The sequence below is a fragment of the Somniosus microcephalus genome, chromosome 19 (assembly GCF_052327205.1).
Source record: "Somniosus microcephalus isolate GS21.2 chromosome 19, FLI_Smic_1.0, whole genome shotgun sequence".
Lineage (NCBI taxonomy): Eukaryota > Metazoa > Chordata > Chondrichthyes > Squaliformes > Somniosidae > Somniosus > Somniosus microcephalus.
In genome coordinates, this window is record NC_141005.1 from 50,866,206 (window position 1) to 50,881,128 (window position 14,923).

At 43.2% G+C, this 14,923-nt stretch overlaps 1 protein-coding gene across 2 annotated transcripts in view; it reads right to left on the bottom strand.

Moving 5' to 3' along the window:
• LOC147104427 (mediator of RNA polymerase II transcription subunit 13-like) overlaps positions 1 to 14,923 on the bottom strand; it is a 356,394-nt gene that overhangs the window by 166,569 nt on the left and 174,902 nt on the right. The gene's annotated exons all lie outside the window — the stretch shown is intronic.

Below are 14,923 nucleotides of genomic sequence, written 5' to 3' on the forward strand. Positions count from 1 at the left end.
TTACCCCGCTCTTTCCCCATATCCCTGCAATATTTTCTCCTTCCAAGTATTTATCCAATTCCCTTTTGAAGGCTACTAATGAATCTGTATCCACACCCCATCAGGCAGTGCATTCCAAATCCTAACCACTCGTTGTGTAAAAAAGGTTTTCCTCATGTCACCTCTGGTTCTTTTGCCAATCACTTTAAATCTGTGGCCTCTCTTTATCAACCCTTCAGCCATTGGAAACAGTTTCTCTTTATTTACTCTATCTAAATCCTTCAGGATTTTAAACACCTCTATCAAATCTCCTCTTAGCCTTCTGTACTCCAAGGAGAACTAGCCCAGCTTCACCAGTCTATTCACAATTATAATCCCTGATCCCTGGAACCAGTCTAGTAAATCTCTTCTGTACCCTCTCCAAAGCCTTCACATCCTTCCTAAAGTGTGGTGCCCAGAATTAGACATAATGGGCCGGATTTTCCAACCCTCACGGGTGTGTACGCACCCGTAGGGGCCTCGCAGACAACGCTTGCATCTGCGCTCACTCGTAGGTCGAACTCCAAACCATCGTCAACACCTTCACTGAAGCGCACGAGAGCATGGGCCTTACAGTAAACATCCGTAAGACAGCGGTCCTCTACCAACGTGCCCCCACCACACAGTACTGCCCCCTGATTATCAAAATCCACCACGACAAGGCCTTGGACAAAGTGGACCACTTTCCATACCTCGGGAGCCTACTGTCAACAAGGGCAGATGTCGATGACGAAGTCCAACACCGCCTTCAGTGTGCCAGTGCAGCCTTCGGTCGCCCGAGGGAGAGGGGGTTTGAAGACCAGAACCTCAAACCCGGCACTAAGCTCATGGTCTACAGAGCAGCAGTGATACCCACCCTGCTGTATGCCTCAGAGACCATGTACAGCAGGCACCTCAAAGCACTGGAGAGGTACCACCAACGCTGCCTCCGCAAGATCCTGCAAATCCATTGGCAGGATAGGTGCACCAACATCAGTGTTCTCACTCAGGCCAACATCCCCAGCATCGAAGCTTTGACCACGCTCGATCAGCTCCGATGGACGGGTCACATTGTCCGCATACCCGATACGAGACTCCCAAAACAAGCGCTCTACTCAGAGCTCCGGCACGGCAAGAGAGCCCCAGGTGAGCAGAGGAAACGCTTCAAGGACACCCTCAAAGCCTCCTTGAAGAAGTGCAACATCCCCACCGACACCTGGGAATCCCTGGCCTAAGACCGCACAAAGTGGAGGAGAAGCATCCGGGAAGGCGCCGAACACCTCGAGTCTCTTCGCCGGAAGCAAGCGGAAGCCAAGCGCAGGCAGCGCACGTCAACCCAAGCACCCCACCCACCTGCCCCACCTGTGACAGAGACTGTAGGTCCCGCATTGGGCTCATCAGTCACCTGCAAACTCATTTTTAATGTGGAAGCAAGTCATCCTCGGTCCCAAGGGACTGCCCAAGAGAGGGGCCTCGTAAGTGCCAGGTTTAGGCATGCGAAGCGCATGCGCCAAAACCCAGCACTTCAAGAATTCTCTCGACAGATCACCCGCCTACCCAGGAGATGGGCCTCCGTGGGCAGGGAGTTCCGCTTTCTGCACAACCTCCGTCTGCTGAAAGCCTTAAAATCTTACGCCTGGTAAAAGCGAACCGCATGCGCCCCTGGGATACCTGTGCCTCTGCGCATTTTGTAGAGCAGAGGCCCAGAATCGCAAGTCTCGGGACCTACGGAGCTAGCAGGTAAGTTCTTAGATTTTTTCCGATCGTAGGCATCCACACGTAGGAAGCCTCCGATTGTAAAATCCGGCCCAATATTCCAGCTGGGGCCAAACTAGTATTTTGTATAGGTTTAGCTGGTTAACTTCCAGGTTTTTGTACTCTATGCCTCTATTTTAAAAGCCCAGGATCCCATACGCTTTATTAACTTGTCCTGCCACCTTCAAAGATTTGTGCACAAACACCCCCAGGTCTCTCTGTTCTTACACCCCTTTTAAAATTGTACCATTTAGCTTGTATTGTCTCTTCATTCTTTCTACCAAAATGTATTACCTCGCACTTTTCTGCACTGAATTTCCTCTGCCGTGTGTTCGCCCATTCCACCAGCCTGTCTATGTCTTCGTGAAGTCTATTACTATCTTCCTCACTGTTTACTACACTTCCAAGTTTCATGTTATCTGCAAATTTCAAAATTGTGCCCTGTGCCCCCAAGTCCAAGTCATTAATATATATCAGAAACAGCAGTGGTCCTAGTACTGAACCTTGAAGGACACCACTGTACACACCTCTCCAGTCCGAAACAGCTTCTTCTGTTTTATGACATTACTGTAGAACCCCATAGTTTACCACAAATTAAAAAAATACTTTTATTCATACACTATCTGATCTGTCTCAGAAATGTTCCAAAGCTCTTCATAGACGATTAATTAATTTGAAAATTAGTTGCTGTTACACAAGCCAATGTAGCAGCCATTTTGGCACACAAGAGTCCAGACAGAGATGAGAAATTAACAGGTACCTGTATTCTGTTTTTGGTTGTATTAATTGAAGTAGGAAAGAAAGTTGGCCAGGACACCTGAAGAGCTCCCTGGTCTCCTCCAACTAGAGCTGTGGGATTTCTAAATGTCCATCTCAACCAGAATAACAGGCAAACATTGCTTCAGTTTAACATCTTACCCGAAGGACAGTACCTCAGAATGCAGTTTTCCCCTAAACATGAACCTAGATTATGTAGTCAAGTCCAGCAGTGGGGCTTTCCCTTCTTAAAATAACCATCATTCAAGGAATAAATGTTGTGACCCACACAGATTGGGAAAGTTTGTTTCAATTTTCCTGGTCTGTGGTATATTAATTCATCTCCACGTGAGAAACAATGGGCCACTATAGCATAACTTCCTGGTTTTTGTACTCTTATGCCTCCAGCTTCAGTATCACAATGGGGGATTTAAGCCAAGACAACGCGGCGGCGGGAGGAATCTCGGTGGCGGAGCGGTGATATAAAAAGGCGCCAGAGACCAGGTAGACCTCATAGCGTACTAATCTCCAATCTCAGAGAGGGAGAGAAGTAACAAGTAATCGAAGAGTGACGTCACTAGAAAGCAGGTAAGCGATTGGTTGGTGAGTATTTCTCTCTTTATAAACTTTAACTCTGGTTTATAGTTTCTAAAATCTCTGTGGTGTAGCGGGGACGGTTTATAAACCAGGGCCCTTAAATATACCATTTAACTGTAGTGTAATTGGTGGGATTGATTTGATTAAATTTAATTGCAATTAATTAAAGGGTAAGTCATGGCAGGACAGCCTGGTGCCGTGGTATGCTCCTCCTGCGCTATGTGGGGACTCGGACACTTCCTGTGTCCCTGACAACCATGTATGCAGGAAGTGTATCCAGCTGCGGCTACTGGCAGACCGCATTGAGGCGCTGGAGCTGCGATTGGATACATACTGGACCGTTCGTGAGGCTGAGGACGTCATGGATATCACGTTTGATCAGTTGGTCACACCGCAGGCAAAGGTTGGACAGGCAGAAAGGGAATGAGTGACCAACAGACAGAGTACTAGGCACAGGCAGGTAGTGCAGGGGTCCCCTGTGGACATCACCTCGCAAACAGATACTCCACTTTGAATACTGTTGGGGGGGGGATGGCTCATCAGAGGAAGGCAGCAGCAGCCAACTTCCTAGCACCAGGGGTGGCTCTGCTGCACAGGACAGGAGGAATAAGAGTGGGAGAGCTATAGTAATAGGGGATTCTATTGCAAGGGGAATAGATAGGCGTTTCTGCGGCTGCAAACGAGACTCCAGGATGGTGTGTTGCCACCCAGGTGCAAGGGTCAAGGATGTCTCAGAGCGGCTGCAGAACATCTTGGAAGGGGAGGGTGAACAGCCAGTTGTTGTGGTGCATATAGGTACCAACGATATAGGTAAAAAGCAGGAAGAGGTCCTAAAAGCTGAATATAGGGAGTTAGGAGGTAAATTAAAAAATAGGACCTCAAAAGGTAGTAATCTCAGGATTGCTACCAGTGCCACGAGCTAGTCAGAGTAGAAATAGAAGGATATTTCAGATGAATACGTGGCTAGAGCAATGGTGCGAGGGGGAGGGATTCAAATTCCTGGGACATTGGAACCGGTTCTGGGGGAGGTGGGACCAGTTCAAACCGGACGGTTTGCACCTGGGCAGGGCCGGGGCCAATGTTCTAGGGGGAGTGTTTGCTAGTGCTCTGGGGGAGGGTTTAAACTAAAATGGCAGGGGGTTGGGAACCTGAGCAGGGGGACAGAGGAAAGTGAAACAAGGATCAAAGCAAAAGATAGGAAGGAGAAAAACAAGAGTGGTAGTCAGAGAAATCAACGGTTTAAATCAAACATGGCCACAGTAAATAATAATTCTAATAGGTCTAACAGCATTAAAAAAACAAGCCTGAAGGCTTTGTGTCTTAATGCGAGGAGCATTCGTAATAAGGTGGATGAATTAGCTGCGCAAAGAGGTAAACGAATATGATTTGATTGGGATTACGGAAACGTGGCTCCAGGGTGGCCAAGGCTGGGAACTCAACATCCAGGGGTATTCGATATTCAGGAAAGATAGGCAAAAAAGGAAAGGGAGGTGGGGTAGCATTGCTGGTTAAAGAAGGGATTAACACAATTGTAAGGAAGGATATTAGCTCTGATGATGTGGAATCTGTATGGGTAGAACTGAGAAATACCAAGGGTCAGAAAACGTTAGTGGGAGTGGTATATAGACCTCCAAACAGTAAGGCGGAGGTTGGGGATGGCATTAAAAGGGAAATTAGAGAAGCGTGCAATAAGGGCACAGCAGTCATCATGGGTGACTTTAATCTACATACAGATTGGGCTAACCAAATTAGTAACAATACTGTGGAGGAGGAATTCCTGGAGTGTTTACGGGATGGTTTCCTGGACCAATATGTCGAGGAACCAACCAGAGATCAGGCCATCTTAGACTGGGTATTATGTAACGAGAAAGGATTCATTAGCAATCTTGTACGAGGCCCCTTGGGTCGGAGCGATCATAATATGATCGAATTCTTCATTAAGATGGAGAATGAAGTAGTTGACTCAGAGACTAGGGTCCTAAATTTAAATAAAGGAAACTACGATGGTCTGAGGCGCGTGTTGGGTAGGATTGATTGGGGAATGTCACTCAAAGGGTTGACGGTGGATAGGCAATGGCAAACATTCAAACACCGCATGGATGAACTACAGAATTTGTTCATCCCAGTTTGGCATAAAATTTTTTAAAAAGGTGACTCAACCGTGGCTAACAAGGGAAATTAGGGATAGCATAAGATCCAAGGAGAGGACATATAAATTGGCCAGAAAAAAAGCAGTAAACCTGAGGATTGGGAGCAGTTTAGGATTCAACAAAGGAGGACAAAGGGATTAATTAAGAAAGGGAAAATAGAATATGAGAGTAAGCTTGCAGGAAACATAAAAACTGACTGTAAAAGCTTTTATAGATATGTGAAGTGAAAAAGATTGGTGAAGTCAAGCGTAGGTCCCTTGCAGTCAGAATCAGGGGAATTTATAATGGGGAACAAAGAAATGGCAGACCAACTAAATACATATTTTGGTTCTGTCTTCACAAAGGAGGACACAAATAACCTCCCAGAGATGTCAGGGAACATGGGGTCTGATGAAAGGGAGGAACTGAAAGAAATCAGTATTTGTAGGGAAATGGTGTTAGGGAAATTGATGGGATTGAAGGCCGATAAATCCCCAGGGCCTGATAATCTACATCTTAGGGTACTTAAGGAAGTGGCCCTAAAAATAGATGCATTGCTGATCATCTTCAACATTCGATGGAACCTGGAACAGTACCCATGGATTGGAGGGTAGCTAATGTTACCCCACTATTCAAAAAAGGTGGTAGAGAGAAAACGGGGAATTACAGACCGGTAAGCCTGACATCGGTAGTGGGGAAAATGCTACAGTCCATTATAAAAGATGTAATAGCAGAGCACTTGGAAAACAGTGACAGGATCCGACAAGTCAACATGGATTTTAAAAAGGTAAATCGTGCTTGACTAATCTACTGGAATTTTTTTGAGGATGTAACTGGTAAAATAGATACAGGAAAAACACTGGATGTGGTGTATTTGGGCTTTCAGAAGGCTTTCGATAAGGTCCCACATAAGAGATTAGCGTGTAAAGTTAAGGCACATGGGATTGGGGGCAAGGTATTGACTTGGATAGAGAACTGGTTGTCAGACAGAAAGCAACGAGTTGGAATAAACGGGTCTTTTTCCGAGTGGCAGGCAGTGACTAGTGGGGTACCGCAGGGATCGGTCCTTGGACCCCAGCTATTCATGATATATATTAATGATCTAGACAAGGGAACTAGATGTAATATCTCCAAATTTGCAGGCGACACAAAGCTGGGTGGGCGTGTGTGCTGTGAGGACGCCGCCGAGAAACTCCAGGATGATTTGGACAGGTTGGGTGATTGGGCAAAAACATGGCAGATGCAATATAACATGGATAAATGTGGATTATCTGAATGGCAATAGATTGGGAGAAGGAGAAGTGCAATGAGACCTAGGTGTCCTTGTGCACCAGTCGCTGATGGTAAGCATGCAGGTGCAGCAGGTAGTTAAGAAGGCAAATGGTATGTTGGCCTTCGTAGCGAGAGGATTTGAGTACAGGAACAAGGATGGCTTGCTGCAGTTGTACAGGGCCTTGGGTGAGACTACATCTTGAGTATTGTGTGCAGTTTTGGTCACCTTATCTGAGGAAGGATGTTCTTGCCATGGAAGGAGTTCAACAAAGATTCACCAGGCTGATACCTGGGATGGGAGGAATGATGTATGAGGAGAAACTGGGTCGATTGGGCTTGTACGCGCTGGAGTTTAGAAGAATGAGAGGGGATCTCATTGAAAATGATAAAATTCTGACAGGACTGGACAGACTAGATGCAGGAAGGATGTTCCCGATGGTCAGGGAGTCCAGAACCAGGGGTCACAGTCTAAGGATAAGGGGTAAGCCATTTAGGACAGAAATGAGGAGGAATTTCTTCACCTAGAGTGGTGAACCTGTGGAATTCTCTACCACAGAAGGCAGTAGAGGCCAATACATTAAATATATTCAAGGAGGAGTTGGATATATTTCTTAAGGCTAAAGGGATCAAGGGGTATGGGGAGAAAGCAGGGACCGGGTACTGAATTTGGATGATCAGCCATGATCTCATTGAATGGCGGAGCAGGCTCGAGGGGCCGAATGGCCTACTCCTGCTCCTATCTTGTATGTTTCTATGTAACTCAGCAAGACCTGCAGAAAAATGTTCATGTTTGGACAACAAGGCAGGCAGGAATGGGCTTGGCTGCAATGTCCTCAAAAATAAAATGGTCTACTGGCATTTATCATTAAAGCATGGTTGCCTGGACACGGTACCCGAGTGTTAACTGAAATTTAAGCAATTTCCAGTAAAGTTACATTGTTTATAGGATACTAATCAAAAGTCTAACTAGAGGTATGAAACCATACTTAAAAGATTTGAGCATGATTTCCATATTACAAATTTCTAAAGCAATATTTATTCGCTATATTATTAGATGCGGAATTCATCAATAGCATATAACAAAAATTGCCGATTTGTGGATTGTTTTATAATTTCTGTGCGACGGTGTGTCTAGTGTCCTCAAATGACATTCGGCCAATGAGGAGGATGATATTTGTGGTTCCACATTCAGTAATTATCAATCTGGATTAAAACTAAGCATTGTGCTCCACCTGTCAGGCATCTACATTGTACCAACAATGGGCCAGGTTTTGCTGGAGCAGGGCATCGTGATAATTTGACTTGTTCATGCATATTTAGGTTTTTTAATTGTTTGTGCAGCGAGGGCAACGGGGCATCTGGGACCTCGGTGAACAGTGGGACAAAGTGTATTTCCCTAACCAATGAGATTAAAGGATAGAGAAATAAACAAAGGAAGGACAGTGAGGGAGGGTAAATTAGAGTGGGTAAATTCAGTGTAAAATCAGGTAGAGAGAGAAATAAGAGGGAAGGAAAGATTGGATTAAGAGAGAAAAAAGACAGAAAACCACTCACTATTCCAGGATCACCCTGCAATGCAAAGATAATACACGGCAACGTGATTGAGTTCTACTAACTTGATTGAGTTCTTTGATGAAGTAACAGAGAGGGTGGATGAGTGCAATGTGGTTGATTGTGTGTATGTGGACTTTCAAAAGGCATTTGATAAAGTACCACATAATAGACTCATTAGCAAAATTGAAGCCCATGGGAATAAAAGGGGCAGTGGCTGGGGGAATACAAAACTGGCTATGGGGCAGAAAGCAGAGGGTAATGGTGAACAGTTGTTTTTCAAACTACAGGAAACGCTCGATTTACCGGCACCTAAATAACCGGAAATCTCGATTAACCGGCAGAATTCAGGAGTAGGTTCCGGTAAGTTTTACTTCATATTGTACTTGTCTTCCTCGATCTGTTGCTGTGCAAGGGTGTGGCTGCAGCTGTTGCTAAGCTACAGAGACGCTTGGAACTTGTGGCTATTGTTTTGTACCTGTTGCTAAGCAACAGGGTTTGTTGCTTTATACGGAGCTCTCAGCTCTCCGTATCTTTTACTATAGCTCCCGGTTATCCGGAATTTTTGATGAACCGGCACCACGTCGGTCCCAGATAAAAAAAAAGTTTCCTGTTTTGGGGAGTGTGCAGTGCTGTCCCCCAGGGTTCAGTGTTGGGATCACTGCTCTTGTTGATATAGAAAAATTTGCAAGGCTATGGGGAAAGAGCATGGTAGCGGGAATAACTGGATAGCTCTTTCAAAGAGCCGGCACAGGCACAATGAGCTGAATGGCCTCCTTCTGTGCTGTATTGTTCTATGATTCTATAGGAAAAGTAAGAAAAAAAATTAAAGGTGTCATTTTTACGATCTCCCGAAACAATTCACAACCTGAAGTAATGAGATTCCACACTTTATTGTTCACTTTCAGAGCAAGAGATTGATTGGCAGTCATTAACAATTATCACATCGGTAAGGGTACTTACACTTTTAATTACCAGACTTAACTTCTGTGGCAAGTTTAATGGACAATTAACGTGCAAATGCAACTTCATGAAAATCACGTGTAGGTTAAGGACTAGATGGCGTTTTCCCGGCAGCGTGGCGCAAATCGGCCAGCAACTTGTGCCGATTCGGAATTCATGAGGTATCTCTTCCTCGCGACAAATTGTTGACTGATTTGCGCATTAATAACAGCGTGTGTCATTCAGAGGCTGTTATACGTTCAGCAAAATCTGGGCCTATACAGGGACACATCTACAAGCCTTTATAGTGCACTGGATGAAGTATACGCTGGTAGAAGGGGTATAAAGAAAAGAGTAGTTGGTGATACCAAGGGTATGGTCAAGAGAAGCATCTTCAGGACGTCTTGGAAGGCAGGAAGGTGGTGACAAAGGTGCAGCTACTAGGGAGAGAGTCTGAGGGCATCGATTGGAAGAGCAGAGATAGCAGGGAACAAGGAATAGACTGATGCCATCGCACAAAGGCCACGTGTGGGGGCATACAGCTGGAGGAAGATGGAGATATAAAATGGAGCAAGGCTATGGAGTGATCTGAAGTAAAAGGACTTGAAAGAATATTTATTGAACTCGATAGCTTTTAATCAAAGCACAACATCAGCTATTAACACTGAAGTGGGAGGAATTAGGATACAAAAATTGCAACAGCTTGAAAGAGGACTTTTATAAAATCAGCACAAAAATTGCCCGTTTGCTCAGCATCTTCCACTTAACTGCATGTGCCAACTGTTCACCCAGTATTTTATTATTCCAACCTGCTTAACTGAACATTTGTTATACCCTTATTTGCTTCGCATTTTGCTCTGGACAGGCTCCTGCTATTCAACATCAAGCTCCGACTTCCCATTAAATTCTATACTATTTGTACACATTTCTCAGTAAAATAATCAAAGACAAAAGTGCAAATCCAATGCAAAACATCCTCACCAATGTGAAAGCTTCAGCTGGGTAATCAACATAGTAACAAGCATGAAAAATTGAAGAAATACTCCTAGATAAAGTCTTCATAGGCTTTTTCCTCAAGTATTTAACTGAAAAGAATGACAGCCCTACAATCACGTTAAAAAGCATCGAGCAGCCCTGGGATGTAGAAAGCCAATTCTAAACAGCGCCTTTTTACGCCCTACCCTTAAAATGCTGAGATCAAGCAACCCACCCACTCTGTGGGAGTTTCAAAACAAAGCTTAGATTTTTCTCTTCGGATTACAATATAGGACTATTGCGTAGCTTAGCTGCATAATTGCCAAACCCAACACTGTGTATACATACCACAGGTATTTCAATATTCTTTGAAGCAGATGTATCCAAGAATCTTATTTATAGTTCTGTGACTGCAGTCACTAAAAGTAGGTCCACTGTAACGGAATTTCCTTCTCATCCCTCCAGATTGTTATAGTGCTCAAATTAAACTTAGCAAATTCCATACATGTTCATTCTATGGATATATTCCATGGCTTCTACTGATCAGTATTATGCTGAAAGCTCCATTGTTGTTGAAAGATGTGCAGTGTTGCTCTACACTGAGCGGTACTTTAAACATTGGGTAGATAGGATGTGCTCAGCTTCTATTTCCCATATGCTAGCCCGATGTTAGCACTCTTTGCTTTCCATTTTCAGGCCTATATAACATAATAATGGAAACATTGCAGTGCTGTCGAGAATTGTAATAATTTCCCATTTACAATAAAGTGCCAACTTAAAAATTGTGTTAACAGTTGTAGAAACACAGAGCAGGGAGCAATCAAAATTGCTAAATTGTTCCACTCATAATGCAGACTTTTTTCACTCAAGTGGCTACCATTTATAATCTGATGGCCCAGAAATTCGGGTCTCCACGGGTGAGTACCCAGTGCGTACTCACCCGTAGGCCCAACAAAAGTGCCGGTTTCGTGCGTGCGCTGCGCGTGAAACCGGAACTTCCATTCCCTTGAAAGAAGGGGTTCACAGGTCGAACGCGTGCGCCTGGAACTTACGTTTTTTTTCCAGGTTTCTCCGGGAGGGTAAGTCTCCAGCAGTTACACTTTTAAAATGCAGGCGCAAGGCCTGCTTTTAACAAGGTAAGTGGTGAATTAATTAAAATTAAAACATTTTTTCCACAGGTTTATTATTTTTTTAAATACTTTAAAGAAAGTTAAGTTTATTTTTAGCCCCGGCAGAAAATGTAATTAATTTTTTCAAAAATTTAAATTCTTGTTTAAAAGTTATTTTATGTAATTTAGTTATTTTAAAAATGATTTTTTTTTCCAAATTTATTTGAAGTTTTAGTTATGTTTTGGGGCTTATAGTATTTATAAATGACAGGAAGAGCTGTCAAAACTATGAATGGGCATTTCCCTGCTACCATTGGCTCGCCATGTCCCACGTGATCCCAGGGGATGCTTCGAACTAACTGCGCCTCTGGGATATGCAAGCACTGCGCGCCAGCAGTTGGAGCAGGCCCAGGATCAGAATCCCACACGGGCCCACAGCACAACAGCCGGCGCGCTAGCTAAGTGCAGGTCGGAGGCTTGCACCCGCGGGAAGCCTCCGACCCGAATTTCTGGGCCGATATTGCCCTAGCACTATGTTGTAAACTGGGTTTTTCCTGGATGTTCCCCAGGTTCATCTCCACTTTATACAAGAACTATATTAAATAATATACCATTTTAAAATTAAGTTTTAAAATGATTCATGATCAAAGTTGTAAGTGAACACTAAAAATTGGCAAAATGGTGCTGATTGCTTTACAATATCAGGCTCCCATGACCAATATTTGTTGCTGCAAGAAATGCAATTTATCAAAATGATTTTATCACAATTTTGGGAAAGATTACTTGAGACTCTGATTTGCTAAAACCATGAAGCTTTTATACTTTTGAGTTGTATTTAGCCTCCATTTCCTACAAATCTATATGATTGCCCTCACACACACAATACACTGATGGCCAAGATTTCTGAAAGGAGCATCCAGTTCAGACAGAAGACCCCTCTAACAATCTTGGTTATTTGAGATTCAAGTTGTTGTCATAGAAGCAAAAGAGGTCAAAAGAAAAACAAGGATTAGCTGCAATTGCAGGCTGGTCGTACTGAACAGCTACAGAAGTAAATCAAAATGACAGCACAATGGCATAAGCTTCCTCCCTGCTTGCACAAAGACAGAATGTGCAGGAGCAAAAACTACTGCAAATCTCCTTTAACCAGCTGCCAGTGCACTGCCAGTGTTATCCAGTGGCGGGAGAAAACCAGTGCACTTGTGGGATCGTGGCAATAGCATCAAAATTAAACATTTGATGAATCATGTGCATGCACATCCAATGCCCCAAATTATTCAGGACTGCTTAACAAGTGGCAAAAACAATCATCCTACTTGCCTTGAATTGAATTGATATACAGTACCAGTTCCATCAGACACTTGTAGCCCTTTCTTTCTTTTGTTCATTTTATGTGCACATCAATGATAAATCAGTTATTTCTAGTCAATTCATAAAATCAGTCATACCATGCAACCTACTTCTCGACCATAGTCAGGGTCTTGGGCCAAAAAAAAACTCAGTGCAAACTGGGGCCAATTTGCACATCTATAGCACAGCAGCCTGGCCCCCATCATTGCTACAACAGCTCAGATTCATGTATTCCAGTGGACGTATAAGGTGATTTTACACTAATAGTGCGCAGTAAGTGGCAGACACACTGTACTCCTGCCAGCGACAAGAGACTAGAATAGCTCCGTTTTCCAGCAGAGCTTGGGACAAGTCTTTTCAGGGGCCCCAAAAATAGAAGTCACAGGCATGGAAAATGCAGGCCTCTTTTCATTGGTCTGTCAAAAGACAGCAACAGCACACAGGTGCAGTAAAAATGGGACATCAGTGTTTGGAGGTCACAGGTCATCGCTCGAGCACTGGTGTCCCACGGCTCTGGATCAATTAAAAGTGCAATGTGAAGGCTAGTTTTTAACAATTTAATAGAAATAAATTCAGTATATGCTACTTCAGGAAATAACCCATTTGGACAACATACCTGAGCAGAAAAGCTCTATTTCCATCTCAATTTATACATTTATGATTTAGATTTTTATTAAAATATAGATCAGTTAATCAGTTGCAGAAAAACTCATTTATATTTTGAGACCAATTTAGTGAGTATTTTAGAAATGCATGGGATAATGAAACACTGATTTGTTAAAGCAAAGTCCTGTTTGACAGCTGTAGTTTTTTTTTTGAAGTGAACAACTGTATAAAGGGAATGCAGTAGATATTATGTACACAATTTTTTTTAAAAGGTATTTGATGGTGTTTTACAGGAAGCTTGTTGGAAAAATTCAGGCATATGATACAAAAGAAAATGCAGTAGTGTATATAGAAAGTTGTCACTGGACAGGAAAGATTAGGATTAATAGGTGTTGCTATGATTGGAGAAGGATTGGAAGCGTTTTACCCCAGGAATCAGTGTTCAATCCATTTTTGAATGGAGGGTTTGGCAAGGCGCCGATAAGAAACTCCAGGTGGTCATAATCTGGTTAGTAGAATGAGCAGACAGATGGTAGATGCAAGTTAATATGGTAAGTGTGAAGTAATACATTTTCAAAAGAAAAACAAGGATTGGGAGTATTAACTCAATGGAAAGACACTAAAACATGTGGAGCAACAGAGACACCTACTGGTGAAAATAGATAACCCTTGAAACTGACTGCAGATAGCAAAGGCCAAGGGTAAGTTGGTCTTTATAAATAGGAGCATAGAATACAAGAGCAAAGGGATAATGGAAGACAGTAATAGCTAGGCCATAGTTGCAGTACAGTGTGCAGTTTTGGACATCCAATTGTAAGGAAGGACATTAAAGCCATAGCAGGTGTACAATGCAGACTAGCCAATATGATACGAGAAGTTTAAGTTAGGAGGAGAAATTTGAAATACTAAGAATTCCTACATGAGCAGAGAGGAGATTTAACAGAGCATTTTAAAAATTATCAAGGATTTTGATAGGGAAGACTATTGCCTTTGGTTGGGGAGTCAGTGACAATGGGTCATCAGTTTAACGGTTACTAAGAGCAAGAGGAAAGCATTAACTTAAAAACCAAAATGTACGAGAGAAAAAAGTACAGCTGTGGAAAATTAACATATTAAGATTGATTTTTTAATGATCTCAACCACAGATAGATCCACCTGTGCAGTCTGTATGCAATTCCTACCACTGCAGTTAACTGCTCAACTCGATTAATTGAGCAACACAGCAACATTTTTCTCCAAGTGACGACTGCAAGCAGTTGCAATAATGATGCACTTCCTTCAGACAAAGCTGCAGCAGTATTCAATCAACATCACTCAATGACCAAACTGCTCAACTAAACATGGATTTTATCTACTTAATTAAAATAAATCAAGAGTTGGCAAAGGTATTGCTACGGTTCCCAATGCAAAATAACTGATGTGTCAAGTACCATAAAAGTAGTTATTGTCACCAGAGGAATTTCCATCACACTCGCCTCGGAATCAGAACGTCGTGGGTTGAAGCCCCACTCCAGAGACTTCAGCACATAATCCCGGCTGGCACTTCACTGAAGTACTGAGGGAGTGCTGCACTGTCGAGGGTGCCATCTTTCGGATGAGACGTTAAACCGAGGCGCCGTCTGCCCTCGCAGGCGAACATAAAAGGTCCCTTGACACTATTCAAAGAAGAGCAGTAAAATTCTCAGTGTCCTCACGCCACAATATCTCTTACCCAACACCGAAAAACAGATTATCTGGTCATTTATTTAATTGCTGTTGCAGGACCTTGCTGTGCAAAAATTAGCTGCCGTTTTTCCTACATTACAATAGCGATTACATGGGATGTTCCAAGCTGTTTCAGCCAGAGATTGAGAAAGACGCTATATAAATGCAAGTTTCTTCTTT